We start from the raw sequence: 16637 nt of genomic DNA, 5'->3' as shown, positions 1-16637 counted from the left end.
TACGGAAACACAAATCATAATGTGGAGAGTGCTGTGAGTGGAAAGTAGTAAGGACTTTGTTAGTGTTTAGAAATGTCACAGACATGTGAGTTGTGTAGAGGATCGCCAGCCTGTTCAACACAGGTTGCTGTCAGCACCAGTTAGTGTGTTTTTTGTCCTGTCAGGTATGTGGCGTGAGAGTATATCGTAGGAGGTGGTGCATGTACTTCTGACACAACAAAGCAGACCTGGGTCACTCCGCCGAGATTATTGTAACGGTCTTGTGATGCTGAGGTTGTTTAAGTGTCAGACCTGTGGTATGATCATTCAGCCATAATTGACTAGCTTTTCTTGTCAGTGGTACATGGGTCTGTGCATACTGTTTTTAAACCCTTAACTTGTAGTTGCAGTGGGCTACAACTTCAAGGCCTTTGTTGTGAGTGGTACACGTTTATGTGTATGTCATATTGAACTGGACTTTTGTGTCCATCACGGCCCGCACCTTCAGTTCATGGCTTGTGCTCTTGTTTTCAGGTATGTTACACACCAGCGCTAGGCATAAGAAGGACACAAAGACAAATTTCATGGCCTCCATGAGTCGCCAAAATCATGTGTCACGTTATCAATGTCATGGCATAAGCTGTCAATTGAGACCAAGATCAAGCTTTAAATGTGTGAGTTTTTGTGTGACAAACAAAAAGATTTACACGTTTTATATATATATATATATATATATATATATATATATATATATATATATATCCATCCATCCATTTTCCAACCCGCTGAATCCGAACACAGGGTCATGGGGGTCTGCTGGAGCCAATCCCAGCCAACACAGGGCACAAGGCAGGAACCAATCTCGGGCAGGGTGCCAACCCACCGCAGGACACACACAAACACACCCACACACCAAGCACACACTAGGGCCAATTTAAAAATCGCCAATCCACCTAACCTGCATGTCTTTGGACTGTGGGAGGAAACCGGAGCAGCCATAGGAAACCCACACAGACACGGGGAGAACATGCAAACTCCACGCAGTGAGGACCCGGGAAGCGAACCCAGGTCCCCAGATCTCCCAACTGCGAGGCAGCAGCGCTACCCACTGCGCCACCGTGCCGCCCTATATATATATATATATATTGAGGCAGATTGAGGCCCTTGTCGTCCTCTTGAACCCTCTGACTCGACTCCAGACACCAGGTAAAAGTCCAAATATTACTTTTATTTAGACAATAACGTGCACAAAGCACCCTCCACTCCACAATACTCATAAATCAATAAACACTACAATACTCAATCCTCCACACTCCCAGACACTTCACCACCCTTCCTCCCAGCTCAGCTCAGTGTACTGGTTTCCCAGAGTCCTTTATATAGTCCATGACCCGGAAGTGTTTCTCCCTTCTGTCCATGTGATCATGAACACTTCCGGGTCGGATAAAAAGCTCCCTTCTTCAACCCGGAAGCACATCGTTTTCTCTTGTCATGTGATCATGATGCACCTCCGGGTTACATGGCAAGTAAGAGTCCGGCAGCCTCCCCACAGCGACTCCTAGTGGTCCCCATGGTATCCAGCAGGGCTGTGCATATAAACTACAAAGTCCATGAGGCCCTGCTGGAATTCGGGGAACGTCCACGCTGTTGGGAGAGCTCCACCTGGCGGCCTGGGGGTGAGGGCCGGAATATTTAGCCGGCCACCCACCACAATATATATATATATATATATATATATATATATATATATATATATATATATATATATATATATATATAGATGAGCCAGGCAGTTTTTGACATATCTTTGAGAGAACCCCCAGGATGATGACTGGGATTAGTCAGATTGGGCTCCCAAGTTTGCTATTTATACTAACATAAAATCATATAATAATAATAATAATAACAAGAATAATAATAATAATAACAGAATTGATTATTATGATTTTTGAAGCAGCAGATCCTGACTTGTTGAAGTTCCCCAGCCAAAAGACACAGACCTCAAGACTGGCAGGTAGAGCTTTGGTGTCCTATAACACAGGGGTAGGCAACGTCGGTCCTGGAGTGCCACAGTATGTGCAGGTTTTTGTTCCAACCCAGTTCCTTAACGAGAACTCAATTATTGCTGATGAAGCACATATTGCTTAAGTGACATTTTAATGCTTCATTTTAGTGGTCTCGCTTGTTAAGGTTCTCCAACCTTAATTGCTTATTTCAATCTTAAACTGCTGCATTCAGTGTTTTAATTGCTCCTTATTAGCAATAAGATGTAAAACAGGGGTAGGCAATGTCGGTCCTGGTGAGCCGCAGTGGCTACAGGTTTTCATTCAACCCAATTGCTTAATTAGAAACCAATCATTGCCAATCTCAGACCTTATTTAATTTTATGGCTTGTTAGTCTGTGCAATGTAAGGCTCTCATATCGTAGATTTTTTTCCTTTCCAAGGATATCATCCAAATGATTTGAAGCCTAAAACAGATCATTTTCAGTCTGTCACATTTTTCTATTAAGTGTTTTATTAAATCAAACCGTGCATGATGAACACACACAGATGTAATTGGAAAAAAGCTAGCTGGAGAACTGCTGGCTGCTTTGTCTTTTACATCTTATTGCTAATAAGGAGCAATTAAAACACTGAATGCAGCAGTTTAAGATTGAAATAAGCAATTAAGGTTGGAGAACCTTAATAAGCGAGACCACTAAAATGAAGCATTAAAATGTCACTTAAGCAATATGTGCTTCATCAGCAATAATTGAGTTCTCGTTAAGGAACTGGGTTGGAACAAAAACCTGCACATACTGTGGCACTCCAGGACCGACGTTGCCTACCCCTGCTATAACAAGTCAGAGCCAAGATCTCACATGTTAAATTGAGTGTTGGTGGCAGGATGGCTCTGCTGAACAAATTGTGGAGAAACTTACCATAGGCATGATGCTGAATAGAATACGTGATGAACTCCACAAAGAGATACTCAGAGCTGATATACATGGAGGGTGCTTTAGGAACTTAAAAGAAAAGAGGTATACCAGGCTGGAATAGTACTGCTTGGAATGACCGGACTTTCGTCCATTGAGGGCAACCTTATCACATTTCTCACAAATTCATTCATCATTTAACTTCACAGTACTCCTCTAAAATTCAATACAAGATGGCTCATGTATAACATCTCCTGCTGAATATTCCAGTAAGTATCTTGATGATATAATGTTAGCAATGATTCAGTTTCTCATCTGACACACCTTCAGGTGGTGTTAGACAGACTAAAAGATTCAGGAATGTTACTCCTTAAAATGTGTAAAATGGGCACATCAATTATTCTGCACGTCAGATGGTATTTAACAAAGATTAATGATCTTTTTAATTGATTTGATTGGGTAAAAAATGTTGCACTATTATTAATTAACATTTTTACTCTTGTATCTAAATATACTCAATGCCTATGTATATTAACTGAGGTGGAATGGATGATGCAACGAATTAGCATACAGCAGTTCAGACTTGAGTGGCTTCCTATCACATTTTGAGCTTGAAATCTGCTTAATAAAATCCAGATAAATCCAGAAGACTCAACGAATAGTATCCTAGCTATACTGTGGCAAGATGAATTCTGCAGTTATATAAAATTAGCAATGACACAGTTAACTAAAAGGAAGTATTTATGGTAATTATTATTCAATATGAAAAATTCATGCCTGTGTCTTTTCTATTAACAATTTAATGAAAATGCAACTTCCATAAAATCATGGGCACACCAAGAGGTAGACAAACTAAGACCTAAATGCAATGGAAGCACCACACATGAAAGGTGTTAAGACACTTCTACTGTTTGGCAGACTATACAGGAGTGTACTACTGACACAAGCGCTATACACTGCTGTCTTCATAGTGAACTTGAGGTTCTTCCAAATGTATGTGGTAACACGTGCCAGGGTTGTACTAGCCTTGCTGATGCACAAGCTGATTTCCACATCTATGTAGAAGTGGTCAGTGATGGTGGAGCCCAGATAAGTAAACTGTAAACTGGTGGTCAACATCCAGCTCATAATTTTCAATGGTGATGGCTGGTGCTACATAAACATTTTGGCCCACGGTGTTGGTCTTCTTCAGGCTGATGATCAACCTAAACTCTCTGCAAGCAGGGAGGAGTTGTTCATCAAGACCTGGAGGTGCTGCTTTGTGAAAGTCACAGTTGCAAAATCATAATGATAAGAGTCTTAAGTACTTTAGTTTTGACTCTCAGATGAGTGAGGTTAAACAGCTTTCTGTTGGATCTTGTGTGGAGACAGATTCCCTCAGATGAAGAACCAAAGGCATGAATGATGTAACAGTTGGTTTTTTGGGAGCATGACAGGGCAAAGAAAATCTTGAAAAGTATCAGAGCAAGAAAATGTTCTAGAAAGCATCACTGTTTATCTGTTTGAGGAGATTCGATCCATCCTTAGATAACTAAAGCATGCATTCTGTAATAATAAAGAGGTGAAAAGCAATGACAATACAAGATGTTACTGGTAGTGGTCTTAACTACAATAAACGATGTGGCTGTGTCTACGCAAAGAGACTTAGAAAGTGGCAGCAAACTAAAACACCAGCCTAAAGAAAAAATAAATAAATAAGACATACATGTGCAAATTCTTGAGAATTGCAACAAAATAATACTAATGGTATCAAATGTGGATTCATCATAATTAGACTGTGGGTGCTTTTAAAAGAGCTCCTTGGTCGTAATTCCTCCCTACATTGGATGCGGCTGGGATAGACTCTCATAAAGGATATACTGAGTTTTGCATTAAAGAAACAAACAGAATGGCAAGAAAGATCTGAATACCACTGAATAATCCAACAGCAAACTGAAATTTTAGTTGTGAATGATAGTTTAAACAGTTAAGGACATTGTTGTATCAAATAAAAACCAGGAAAATAAAAAATAAATTAACAGACTTCTTCACAACACCCATTTTATAGGAATAGTGTGCTACATACTATTTATTTACCCTAATTTATTTCACTGAGAATGGGCAATGTCATGGTGTAGAAGCTCTAGCACTCAGCACTTGAACCTCAGTTCAGTCCCCAGTTGGATCACTTTCTGTTTGGTGATCACATGGGGTATCTTCTAGGAACTATGGCTTCCTTCTGAAGCACAAAGACATGAATGTCAGCTTATTAAACAGTCTTAATATTGTCAGTGCAAAGACGTGTGTGCAATGCAAGTGATGCACATTCTCTGTATCTTGTGTGTGTTTGCTACTCTGTTTGCAGGAAGACCTACAATTGGATGGATCTGTTTGCAGGTGATGGGCAAAAAAGCAGATGCTACTTGGTAGTCTTTCTGTTCATCACCTGTCTCTTATCCTGGGCTTACAACAGGAGTTTATTTTGTCTAGTGACTTAAGGTGCTCACACAAATCAACCCAGACTGCCCCTCCTATTACCACAATCTACCTATTATACTGTATGTCAGAAGTTACTGTGCTTAAAGGGAAGCATGCTTAGAAAAGATGACCAAACTCACAATAGTGACGTAGAAGTACAAGCATATGTTCTGGAAATTAGTGTATAATAACAATATTTAACTAGAACCGAGGGTTCATGAAAGGGTTACCAGTGTTTCCTAAGGTTTGTTAAATTGTTCAACATGAAAAACACTGGGGTGATTATGACCACTAATATATAACCTGAAGTGTTTAATATAAAATATTCCCTTATGTCAGCCTCATAATCACCCTTTCTGAAAGGTGCCTTGGAGAATCATATATTGTGTGCAAAACATAAATCTTTCATTCCATTACTGTAATGTGTACAGCCTTTTCCTGCAAAATGTAGCCTTGTTTTAGGAGGCTCAGTACAGCTGAATAGCACATGTTGAGCCCCCTGCTGATATTCAAAGGCTCTCTTGATAGATGTCTACAGTGCAGTTCTTTTATGAGGCACTTACCTATAAAAATATATATTTTGGGGGTAAACATATGTACACTCTGAGACCTCTGTAAGCACACATTCTTATATCTGTTTCAGCAAATGAAGTTACAGAAAACTGAGGAAATACATGGTGTACATTCACCAGGTGCAGACTCCACCACATGTTCAAAAAAAAAAGACATGGACTGAAGCATAGGTGAAAATAATTTTTAAAGAAGTGATTCCAAGTGGCTTTCTTTTCACAATACATTTAAGGTGCCAAAGGTAGGAGAGGTCCAAAATATTTTAAAATATATAAATCTGCAGAAAAGTGATTACACAAAAATTTTGTTAACTAGCCATGGTACCTGTCAAAAACAGGTAATAGAATAATTTCAAAATATTTGCTATTTCTTGTCTATTCTCTATATCTACGTGTGTCTGATCCTCCCTTCAACGGCGTTCCCTTTCTCAGGCATGTTTCTCAAGCCTGCTTCTCAGACTCAATAATTATTTTCAAGGTGTCTTTCTTGCCTCCTGTTTATTTTTATACTTTCCATCTTTATAGGCGACTCTCTCAGAGTATGCCTTTACTCCTCCACATGCATCTCACACTCACTCTTCCTCCTTCATTTCGTTACCAAAGCCAAACTAACCAATCAGATTGCACTGAGAGACTGAACACACATACCTTTGTGTTATATTATATAGTAGTTATTGAAATTCTTGCAAATTTACACTATTACTTCTTAAAAAAATACTTCTGGGTCAAGAGAAAATCACGCACGTCCAGATATCAGCATTCCCAATTGTTCATCTCCACTCTTACCCAAAAATGACCTAACAGTCATTGCAGATTGTTTGAAAATACAATTAACAAATTGATTTACAAAAACATTGCATTGTGCGAAGGCAGGCATTGTTTCAGGAGGCAAATGAGTGAGATTTGCGCATCAGCTACTTACTGAACAAATAAGTAAGGACAACTGGTCCACACACAGATCTTAAGTTTTCATGTTTGCCATCATTTTCTTAGAAAAAAGCTGCTAACAATCATATTTTACATAAAGTTCTATGCGCCATAACTATTCATTAGATCAGTTGCTCTTATATGGATGGTAATGCATTTTATAACTTCAATCAGGTCCTTAACTATTTGGAGAGTAACACAATTTTCATAATTTTGGCTCAGTACGCCAACACAATGGACTTGAAATAAAACAATCATTGTGTGATTGAAGCGTAAATTTAACTTAAGGAGTTTACCAAAAATATCGTATGACCCATTTAGGAATGACAGCCATTTTTCTGCATAGCCTCCCATTCTCATGGGCTCAAAAGTATATGAACATTTGACTGACTTGCCAGGTGATTCCAAGTGTGAAATTTGCATGTGGAAGCTATCACTGCAAATTCTCAATATGAGGTCCAAAATTCTGTCCATACATGTAAAAACAGTCCATCATTAGGGTGAGAAAACAAAACAAACACTTTAGAGATATAGCAGAAACATGAGAGGTGGTGAAATCAACTATATGTTATATCCTTAAAAAGAAGGAACGCACTGGTGAACTCAGCAACACCAAAAGGTCTGGAAAACCACAGAAGACAACTGTTCTGGATGATTGTAGAATTCTGTCCTTGGTGAAGAAGAAGAACCCTTTCACAACATTTAGCCAAACCAAGAACACTCTGTGGGTAGTAGGCCTATCGTTTCCAAAGTCTTCAATCAAAAGAAGACTTCATGAAAGTAGAAAAAGGGTTTTACCACAAGGTGCAAACCACTGGTAAATCTCAAGCATAGGAAGGACAGATTACACTTTGCCAGAAAACATTTTTTGAAAGCCTATCCAGTTCTGGAACAAGTTTCTTTGGACAAGAGAAACTATGATCAATATAGTATGGAAAAGAGAAGAAATGGCTCATAATCTGATGAATACCACATGGTGGATGCAGTTTTATGGCATGATCATGCATGGCTGTGAATGGAAGTTAGTTGGTATTGTTTATGGAAGATATGACAGCTGGGAGAAGTTACAGGATGAATTCTGAAGTGTATTGGGCTATACTATCTGCTCAGATTCAGCGAAATGCCGCAAAACTAATAGGATGATGTTTCAAACAGATAAACAGTAAGCCAAAACATACTGCAAAAGCAAACTAAGTGCTTTTCACGGCAAAGAAGCGGAGTATTCTTCAAAGGCCAAGTCAATCAACTGACCTCAACCCAACTGGACATGCATGTCACTTGCAGAAGACAAAGCTGATGACAGAAGGTCCAACAAACAAGCATCAACTGAAGACAGCTGCACTAAAGGCCTGGCAAAGCATCAGCAGGGTGGAAACCCAGCACTTGCAGATGGCCATGGGTTCCAGAAAGTGAATCATTATATTTATGATTATATTAGTTTGTTCATATACGTCTGAGTTCCTGAAAATAGGGGGAACCATGTATAAACATATTTGCCTTTTCTAAACAGCTTGTGTAATATTTTTTATTAAATCCCTTGAATTAAAGTTGAAAGTTTATACTTCAATCATATCTTAATTGCTTTGTTTCAGATCCATTGTGTTGGTGCACAGAGCCAAAATTATGAAAATTGTATCACTGTCCAAATACTGTTTAAGTTATGTATATGTTATGAAAACAATTGTTATATTGTTCTATTATTGTGTGTTATTTTTTAATAATAGTCATTAAACATTTATTTAATTTAGGTTTTCTCATGAATAGCCAGAGCTGAATATGGCATGCCACAAAGGCAAAGATTTAAAGCAGAACCAGGAGGAGAAGAAGGATAAGAAGAAATAATCATAGTCAAGAAAGGGGATGTGGTTAAAAGTTAGAAAGTCAAATTTATCTAAAACATGAAAGCACAAAACAAACAGCAGAAATAAAAATTGAAAATGACACACATAGTCCTAATCACTAAAAGATTTTTCCTCTAGCTACATGTGAGTTTTAGTCTCAAATCCAAAAGCTTGTATAAAAAGACTCCATCTTAAACATAAGTAGGTTGACGATGTCACACGCTGAGACTTCTCACTGTCAGGTGGTAGCAATGAGAGTTCATTGCTAACAACAACATGGAAGTGGCCATTTGAAAATACACAAATGGGGGCAACCATTAAAAAAAGACACTAAATGCTGACCCAAAAACATTAATAAAATAACAGTAAAAATAACAATATGAATAAATTGAAAACAAAAGTACAACATATGTACAGAATGCATTTTTCATCTTCCAAAACCTTAGAATATTAACACTCAGGAAATTCGCAATAATGAGTTGTGGTCATTACACGCCGGTGTCCTCGCACCCTGTCCAGTGCAGATGGTTTAAGGAGTGGCACACCTAAAAGAAAAAGCCGGCATCTGTTTGTGTAAACAGGGTTGAGTCAGAGATGAGGATCCTAAATTGTAAATAAACAATTTTACTTACTGGTGAGTCGGCAGCTGTTGTGCTTGAGCTCAGCATAATTGTTTGCTGTCCAGGGGGGAGCTTACATGCGCTGCCGACAGGGGTTCAATTTTAAATACATAGTTACTCGGGGCGTGTCACGGCACATGGTGTGTATGCGCTAGCATCTACTTGGATAGGTGTGTGAGGCAGACGGGGTGGCAGATTGGCTGGACAATCTTGCCAGTTATATTTAAGGAGTTACTGGCCAACAGGGGTCATCAGTGGACCTAAAGGCGAGGTAGGAGCAAGCACTGCTGAGCTATTGGAGTAGCAGTTTTGATTTTGGCGGCTTTGTAAATATTCTTTTGTATAATGAGTTATATATCTTGTAGTGATCTTTTTGGTGGAGGTATATATACTTATTTGGTGCTGGGATAATTTTGATTTTGGGTTTGGTGCAATTGTTTTTGTATATACACACAATTGTTTTTGTTCTTGTGCATTTTTTTTTTCTGTTGGAGGAGCTTCTTGAGCCAGAGATAAAAGAAGACAACCTTCATTATTGGAGTGTGTGTGTGTGTATGTGTGTAGTTTTTGTAGAAGTGCACTGTTTTTTCTAAATAAACCATATTTTTCCTTTTTTTTTTTTTTGTTTTTATTTATTTCTGAAGAAGTATCAGTGCTGAAGGACTGTGTCTCAAAGCCCACCTGACACTACTGCATTTTTGGTTGTACAGCATCTATATATATAATTCACTAAGCAGCCGCCAGCGCAAGCAAGACACCCATGAAGCACGCAAGATGGAGCCACGCTTACCAACTCTAAGACCATTGGATACGACGACAACTCGCAGAGCCACGGCCACCAACTCGGATGCAGCAACTCACAAAACAGGGCGTCATTTGCGTTCGTCTCTGCTACACTCCACATGCACCTCTGAGCCATGTTGACTTTTCATTATTCTTTTCGGTTACGACGCACGACTGCGTCCACCATCGCAAACTGTTTTACACGCCATGGTCTTAGAGCTGGTGGGTGGGTCTCCGTGAGTTGCTCTTGCGAGCGGGCACATGACCAGGCGGTGTGTATGCTTTGGGAACGAGGGTAGACGCGGCAGGACCATCTAAGAAGTGGCATGTTTGTCGTGGATGTGAATCGCTGTATGCAGCGTGTAAAACAGTTTATTTGTCGCGGATGTGAATTGCTGTATGCAGCGTGTAAAACAGTTTGTTTGTCGCGGATGTGAATTGCTGTATGCAGTGTGTAAAATAGTTTGCGAGTGGTATCCCATGGTCTTATAGTTGGTGGACGGGTCTCTGTCAGTGGCTCTTGCGAGCGGGCACATGACCAGGCAGTGTGTATGCTTTGAGAACGAGGGTGGACGCAGCAGGACCATCTAAGAAGAGGCATGTTTGTCGTGGATGTGAATCACTGTATGCAGCGTGTAAAACAGTTTGTTTGGCGCGGATGTGAATCGCTGTATGCAGCGTGTAAAACAGTTTGTTTGGCGCGGATGTGAATCGCTGTATGCAGCGTGTAAAACAGTTTGCGAGGGGTATCCCATGGTCTTAGAATTGGTGGGCGGGTCTCCGTGAGTTGCTCTTGCAAGTGGGCACATGACCAGGTGGTGTGTATGCTTCGGGAACGAGGGTGGACGCGGCAGGACCATCTAAGAAGAGGCATGTTTGTCTTGGATGTGAATCGCTGTATGCGGCGTGTAAAACAGTTTGTTTGTTGCGGATGTGAATCTCTGTATGTTGCCCTCACCAGAGTTCCATCTTTTCATTCACCTACAGTCGTATCCTCAAACCCACCCCATTTGGACAACTGTGTCTTTCAGGAAGTGTTCACTCATCAATACATAATTATGTGGCGTATGCTGCGCCTCGGGTTGGCTAGTTCTTGTAAATAAACTTGCACCATTCACCCTTCAATTTTTGTCTGTGTCTCATCTCTCCACTGATCCTGTTCGGTTCATAAACTCTCAGATGTCCAGAGTGTAGGCTGGGATCACTTCCCACTACATGGGATATCACATGAGTACTTTGTTAAACTAATTCATTACTTGCATAGTGATCAAAACCTAGAAATGAGGCTTGCTTCTTGCTTTTTGTCTTGTTTCCTGTTTCTTTTGTAATCTGTAAACGATACCTAGGACAATACAATTTAAGTTTTTAATAGTATTTGATTTCTGATAGATCCTTCTCATTTTATGCTCAAACTTAATTGTGTATTGTATTATTTTCTTTTATTAAATTTTCATTTAGCAAGTTTTTCTTCAGAAATCTAGACTTATTTTTTCTAGAGGATATAAACTCACTGTCCTTAAGTGCCAGAAACAATGTAGACACTTCTAGATACATGTTTATGTAGTCCAGACCCCATAAAATAATTCTGTCTGAAAATTAGCATGTTATTTTTATAATATTGAGGATCAAATGCATGACACGAGGATTAAGAAACTAGACATAATTTGTGCTGTTTTAACTTTTCTAAAGCTAGATATTAAAGATGATTTAGTTCATTTAGAGGGTTTCTGAAATGCTAGAGAAGGCATAGCCTAACAAAGTCCCCAAAATCCAACAAGTAACAACACCCCCAACCAGCATGGGTGTGAGGGTTCACTATGATATTTCTGGAGACTTGGCCCAGCTACGTGACCCTCTGGGGCCCTGGCCTGGATTGATTTTTGATTTCTTCAATGAATTTTCATGCTTTTTAAATGTCAATTTTTGACTTTTCATTACTATAATTTGCTTCGGGTGGCACAGTGGCGCAGTGGGTAGCGCTGCTGCCTCTCAGTTAGGAGACCCGGCTGCACTTCCTGGGTCTTCCCTGTGTGGAGTTTGTATGTTCTCCCCGTGTCTGCGTAGGTTTCCTCTGGGTACTCCGGTTTCCTCCCTCAGTCCAAAGACATGCAGATTAGGTGCATTGGCGATTCTAAATTGTCCTTGGTGTGTGTGAGTGTGTGTGTGCGTGTGCACCCTGCCCAGGGTTTGTTTCCTGCCCTGTGTTGGCTGGGTTTGGCTCCAGCAGACCCCCGTGACCCTGTAGTTAGGATATAGTGGGTTGGATAATGGATTGCTTCTGTATTTATAATAAACATGTTAATTTTAATTATGAATGCAACATAGTTTGGTGTCTTTTTCTAATAATATTTAAATTATGATTTATTAAGCACATAACCAACAAAACATCCAGCCCAAAAATAAACATTTATAATATGGCATTTAACAAAATTTGCTTTTATCTAATATAAATGTTGCAGCAAAAGTAAAGAATAGGGTGTGTTTTCATCATTTTCATTACAGAGGGTGAGAGTGAGACTGAGACTGAAAAATGAATGAAAGAGTGTGCAAGCAAGAGAGAGAGAGAGAGCTCCACCTAGCTTTAAATAGTGGAGATTAATTGTGCAAAAATAACTTAAGAGGTGATGTCTTTTGTATTGTGCTAATAAAAAGGAACATTGGAAGTTCATACTTGCTACCTGAATTTCAGCTGGTTTAATTATATTTTAATTCAAATGAAACCTCATTAAACCCCAAATTTAATGATATATATATATATATATATATATATATATATATATATATATATATATATATATATATATATATATATATATATATATTTATTTTATTAGGAAGTAGCTAAATGAAAACATGTCTGCTTTCTTGCATAAAAGGGGCAGCTATGCATTGAGTCAAAAAAAAGAATGGACGAAAACATTCTGAAATGTATGCTTTTTATTATTATTGTTACGTATAAAATATGTTATTAATAATATTCAGAGCAACAATAACAGCTGAAGTGGAAATGTGTTTAAATAATAAAATGTTTCAATTGAATACATTCCTATATCAGTGTAATATATATTAAATGACAACAGTATTTTATATTTTAAAATATTTATTCAAATTGTAATCTTTTTGATTTTCTACCTATTTTAGTCTAGACAATGTTTTCATGTATAACCTTCGCTTCAGGAAGACAGAAATCATTTTTTAACAATTTCATTGTATAATGACCAAACCATATTTCCATCTGTGTATATTCCATGTATGCTTTTTGTCTGGCCATGGCTTTTGGGCCTCAGATCCTACACTTTTAGGAAGACACATCAGAAATGGCTCCTAGACAGGATTCCTTTATTATTTTTCATTTATTCCAGTTATAGAATCACAGAGGAAGACACACTACCCAAACAACACTATTCAAGAGGTAGGGTCCAACCTGGTATAGAAGGTAACACATTTTAGAAAACATCTTAACTGAAATTAATTTTGTCCCTTATTTCTTTCATGTTTTGTTTCTCACCTAGCATCAACTGCCTGACTCTTACACACACAGACCCTTGTCATGGACCTGTCCAGTTGAGCAAAACAAAATCTTCAGCAACTACTTTAGCATCACTGTTGTCTTTGGGGTACTATCACTGCTACTTTATATCAGATTTCATCTGAAGTTACTCCACTTCTACTTTCTAATGCAGAGGTTCCTCCACATTTGATGGCCCATTTGAAATTTGTATTGAATGCACGGACATATTTCTAATGCCATGTAATCCTAAATAAAAATTCTGAAAAAGAATTAACACTTTTTATGCTAGCTTTCCTTCACAGAACTATAAGCTGATCTTTGTTTTTCATGTGGTCAGTTTTGAGTTCTCACTTTTTACTTAATATTCTCCTTATTATTTCTATTATATATAATGTTCTTTTTTTTGCATGTTAATAATTTTTCTTTGTTTTTTTCATACTTTAGACTGCAAAAACAAACTTTAGTAATATACCTACAAATAATAAAGTGATATAGCATTAATGTGCTCTGTTCTCCTTGTTCATGCATGAATGGCATGTGATCATGTCATTTTAGAACAAAGTTAGTATAATGGAAATTTTGCTATCTTTGATTTATGTGTAGATAATTGGTGTTTTGTTATGTACAAATTGGGGAAAAATACTTCCTAAACATCAATAAAATAGCAACCAAGATACCCTACCATTACAACTTGTACATATAGTGAGGTGTTACCACACAATTTGATCAATGGGCATCTCAACATCACCTGACTAGAAACAAAGGTGCTAAGAGTGATGCCTCACCCAGGATTGACTGCTAAGAAATCATCTGTAAATAAGATTACGCTTGCAAAGCTATTACTTTATTTTCTTTTCCTAAATACAGTGGATTTACTTTCTGCACACTTTATTGTGTCGTAGATTTAATTTTCAATGCATACAGTATACTTGCCATTTGTGCCCATCAATCTATTCACAGTAACCAAAAATGACAAAGTGGAAAATATATTTTCAGAAAGTTTGCAAATTTTATAAAAATCAAAAAACTAAAACCTCTCATTCATGTAATTATTCAGACATTTAATTCAGTACTTTGTTGAAGCCCCTTTGGCAGCAATTACAGCTTTGGGTATAAGTCTGGGGTTTGGCTGGACCTTTTAAGATGAGTCAGAGACTTGTGCTGAAGCCAATCCAGAGTTGTCTTGTCTATGTACTTCTGTCTGTTTTGGTGCAGTAATGTGGACTGTCGGCCCAGTCGGAGGAAGCGTGCAAACTGTAGCAGGTTTTCTTCAAGGATATCTTTGTATTTGGCTGCATTCATTCTTCAACTCTGACTGGCCTCCCTGTCCCTGCCAATTAGAAGCTCCCTCACAGAGTGATGCTACCAACACAATGTTTCACTGTAGGGATGGTACTATATTATGCAGATGATGAGCAGTGCCTGCTCTTCACCAGATATAGTGCTTGAAGTTCTTTCCAAAGAGTTCAGTTTCTGCCTCATGTCACATGCCTTTTAGTAAAAAGTGGTTTCCGTTTAGTCTCTCTACCATAAACACCTGGGGCCTCATGTTTAAATGGTATGTATGCACAAAAATGTTGCATACTCCCGTTTCCACACTCAGATCGCGATGTATAAAACCTAAACTTGTCGTAAAGCCACGCACATTTTCACACCAGCTAAATGCTAGGCGTACACAAATTTTCCACTTGGTTTTGCAAACTGGCAGCACCCAGTGTCAAAGCAGTGCTTTTGTTCCAGTGTGGTTTCCCTTTCTTTTTTAGATCCACATCCCTGACGCGGCTTTATCAAATACACTGAAATTAACCTCATATTGTTTATTATTTTAAGACATCTGATTGTAATTAACCTGCAACAATATAATGGTCCACGGAATGGCCAAACTATTCCAAATACCATAGCTGCTTTAGCGTTGTTCCTCTCAATGCACCACTCAAAGTATTTATCCCACTGTATCTCAGTGTGGAATCACAGCTCTACAGCAGCTGATCGGAAAGAGAATTATCGGTATACAGTATCAAGCACATGCTGCCTCAGCCATGCGCTATTTGAACTGCTCTCATACAACAAACGCTTCAGAGGCTTTCCTATACGGACCTTGCGGTTCAGAAACAGTTTCATCCCAAGAATTACAGTATAAACGCACTCAATCAGTCCATCAAGTGCTCCTTGTAGAACTGTTTGTACTTATTAGTACAATTATGTCACTGTAAACTTGTGATACAGTTATAATATTGCACAACCTGAGCCACTTTATAAAGCACATATTTACATATGATGATGATATCTATACTAATTAATAAAAGGCAAAGCCCTCACTGACTCACTGACTGACTGACTCACTCATCACTAATTGTCCAACTTCCCGTGTAGGTGGAAGGCTAAAATTTGGCAGGCTGATTCCTTACAGCTTACTTACAAAAGTTAGGCAGGTTTCATTTCGAAATTCAACGCGTAATGGTCATAGCTGGAACCTCATTTTTGACAATATACTGTAATGGACGGCAGCTTGATGGCCGTGGGAGGCGGAGTTGAGTGTCACGTCATCACGCCTCCCACGTAATCACGTGAAAAGACTGTGAACTGAGTAAGGAGAAATGAAGGAAGAGCCGCAAACAGCGAAGAACAAAAAATTAATTAAACAATTGAGAAGGGAGCGAGTGAAGCATACAAGCATCTTCATAAGGGAAACAAAGCACGTGTAAAACGTAAGTTTAAATTAAGTTTATTGAAACGCTCCCGTTGCGGATTGCAATAACATATTCGCGAGATAAAAGAACTCAGTAGGGAGAAATGAAGGAAGAGCCGCAAACAGCGAAGAACAAAAAATTCATTAAACAATTGAGAAGGGAGCGAAACAATAAGAAGCCAGCGAGTGAAGCATACAAGCATGTTTATAAGGGAAACAAAGCACGGTGTAAAACGTAAGTTTAAATTAAGTTTATAGAAACGCTCCCGCTGCGGATTGCAATAACATATTCGCGAGACAAAAGTTTAATGAGAAGACACGAGGTATAAACGAACCACACGCCG

Source organism: Erpetoichthys calabaricus, chromosome 7 (assembly GCF_900747795.2).
Source record: "Erpetoichthys calabaricus chromosome 7, fErpCal1.3, whole genome shotgun sequence".
Classification (NCBI taxonomy): domain Eukaryota; kingdom Metazoa; phylum Chordata; class Cladistia; order Polypteriformes; family Polypteridae; genus Erpetoichthys; species Erpetoichthys calabaricus.
Note: the sequence above shows the minus strand (reverse complement) of the source record.